Raw genomic sequence first — 3,394 nt, forward strand, 5'->3', positions numbered from 1 at the left:
TTAACTCCAGAGTGTTGTGTAGGCCGACCTTGTCCACGTTCAACTCTTTCATTTCTGCATTCTTTGGCAAAGTGCCCGTATTGCTGACAATTATAGCACCTTACCTTAGATTTGTCGAATCCAGGCCTACCACCAACAAACTTTCTCCCAGTTTTCTTCATAAACCGTTTTACTCGCCTCACAATCATTGCCATTTGCCATTGCAAATCCATCTCCTCCAGATCATCAGCATCGATCTGGTCATAATCCTCATCCAGAACAGCAGGGTCCACAATCTTCCCCTGGATGTAGTTTTCGTAGGAAGCAATAAATGATGCATAGACTGCAAACTGCTCTTCAGCAGATTTTACACTCATAGGCATCTTGGAATAATATTGCTTGAGGCATTTGCAGAGAAACCACTTGTGGATGCTTGAGGCTTTGAAGTACTTGATCCTCCAGCAACGAAACAGACATCACCGTTCAAGTTTCAGAAACGTTTCCTTCATGAGAAGAGTCAGAACCTGACTCCCCTTATTGAGTAATAAGCAGCTGATTCAGGCCTCGAACTTGAGCCTGAGTTAACATTTGCACCATACATACCAGGGTCTTGTATCTGATCTGTTGGTGTTTCTTTCGAACCATATTAAGCTCATAAGTTCTGAGCTTGTTTACTGCCGTTTCCAAATCATATTAGGAAATTCTCTGTCTTCCCTCATAAGAACGGTGTACATTTCCCACTTCGGTGGGAGAGCATCGAGAGCTTTTCAACTATCTCTCTTCTCGGTAAGCAATCGAATAATTGTTAAGCTCTGTCATTAGATGATAGTATCTGGTGATAATATCATCCAGTGATTCGTTCTTCAAATATTTGAAAACGGAGAACTGGGTCTTTAAAAGTTTGATCTTTGATGCACGGATACCCACGTTCCCCTCGAATCTATTTTCAAGAGCATCCCAAAGCTCTCTCGCAGAAGTGTACTTTCGGAACGTATGGAGAACCTCTTGAGGAAGTGCCATTGTTATAGCAGCATGGGCCTTGCTCTCGGCCTCATACATTCTCTTTTCTTCGTCCTCCATTTTGCTAACTCTTAACCACATCACGACCTTCGTATTGCATAGTTGGAGGGATATATCCATCCTGGATGCATACCCACATTTTGCATCCTGATATTTAATGTATTGGATGAATCTGTCCTCCATGCCACGAAGTCAGTTCCTTTCATCAACCTCGGGGCCTTAGTGGCTGACCCCGCTTCTACTTCCATCTTGACTAAATCGGAGATGTTAATTGACGACATCTTTGCGAAAACCCGAAAACCCGAAAATTAAAAAAAATCTTCCAAACAGTACAGTAGGCGAAGTTAAGAATAACTTCGCTTGAAAGTTAACTTCGCTGGAAAGTGTAACTTCGCTGGGCCTTAAATTCGCTTGACTGGGCGAAGTTAAGAATAACTTCGCTTAGGATGAGCGAACTTAGGAGGTAAGCAAACTTGGGAGGTAAGCGAAGTTGAGGATAACTTCGCTTAGGCGAACTTAGGAGGTAGGCGAAGTTGTGGTTAACTTCGCTTAATCCTTATATCTTCGCCGAAACCCTACTTCCAGTGACGGCAACTTCGCCTGAAGAACGGTAACTTCGCCCGATGAACAAGGAAACTGTTCAGATCTGATTTCGTCAATCTAGCAGTTTCCGATCGATGTTATGGCTTGCAAATGATGTCAAACACGAGTAAAACACAATCCCAATAAAAACACGTCCCGCGAATAGGTCAAACGAGACGTTTTCTACACCCGCGTGAAATCCCGAACCTCACAATCGAGCCGATGGCTCTGATACCAATTGTAGGTTCCTGGAAGGATCGTACACGGGATGTTGCTATCTTCGCAGGTGCGGAATCCTGCGTAGGTAGATACGAGTGCAGAATATGTATAAATCAAAACACACGAGCAATGAACGAACACGTTATATTGATAACCGAACACGTGACTCGAGGTCACTATTACAGACTCTAAAACACGTGAAATGATCTCACCCTGAAACTCGCTCAAAACGGCTAACCCTAAGTCTCAATCTAAACTGTTACGGTGAACAGTTTAAATAAGCACGACAACTTCGCCTCAGGCGAAGTTGTCTATAACTTCGCTTGTTCAACAAGTTCGCCTGAGCGCACTTGTTTGACAACTTCGCTTGTTTGACAAGTTCGCCTAAGCGAACTTGTTGACAACTTCGCACATACAAAAACATAAACATAATCATAAACATAATTACAATTACAGACTCGATTACAAATGCTAGACTATGAACTACTGACACACATGTACCAACAATGGCTACTGCTGTTGAAGCATTCAGATGAGACTTCAGATGGGCTCCCCCTATTATGATGATCTTGTGATGACTCCTTACAGGTCCTTTAGATGAAGAAGGAACAAAGCACTAAGGTTTAGACAGTTGGAAGATGACAAAAGGATCCAAGAACGATTGGGGGCTCAGACAAAACAAGAATCCCCTGACAAGAATAAAGGATCCTCATACCGAAACAACAACTCCAAGCCGTACACCAAGTTCAACAATCAAAAATACGAGAATTCGAAGAACGAGATGATGATAATGAAGATTACCCCAGCATCTCAGAATATTGCTTCTCCGTAGATACCCATGGCTTGATTTGTGCCATGAAAGATTAGGGGAAAAAGCGAGGTGGCCCGAAAGAACGAGAAGTCAACCACCTTCAGAGACAAATCCAAATGGTGTGTTTTCCATGAGGATTTTGGCAACATGACGGATGATTGCATCTGTTTAAGGAGGGAAATTGGATACCTCATGAGCAAGGGCCACTTTAAGGAGATCGTGGGAAGGAAAAAGTCCAAGATCCAGGAACCTGAAGATCTCCCACCAAAAGCAACTCCACCACCGCTAGATGCGCATGTGATCAATTCATCTCTAGAGACTCTGACATTATTTCGAACTTCCTGTTCTCCAACAAGGAAGCTCGCCGAAGAGACCAAGTTGTATGACGAGGAAAGACCAAGTATTTTCATTCAAAGACAAAGTTAAAACTTTATCAAGGCTAAGCTCAAAGGCAATAACTAATCAAGAAACACTACTGAAATATGTATACAAACCTATTTATGTATACTTTAATATATCATTCGCATTCACAATCAAGAGATTTTCAAACACACACCGACGGTAAAGGTGAATATGTTAAACCTTTACAAAAGATTCAAGACATATTTATACTCTATAAGATGAACGAGTTGTTTATCTTAAAGAGTCAGTCAAACGTTTACATGAGATTACGTGATCTCTAAAACGTTATAATACAAGATAGAAAATAAAAACAACTCAAACCGATTACACATGTGTCTGGATCCCATACATAACTGTCTAGCTTAAACAGTTAAAGGCTAC

The sequence above is a fragment of the Bidens hawaiensis genome, unplaced genomic scaffold (assembly GCF_021521415.1).
Source record: "Bidens hawaiensis isolate Kalapana, Puna unplaced genomic scaffold, B.hawaiensis_p1.1 tig00018216_1, whole genome shotgun sequence".
Lineage (NCBI taxonomy): Eukaryota > Viridiplantae > Streptophyta > Magnoliopsida > Asterales > Asteraceae > Bidens > Bidens hawaiensis.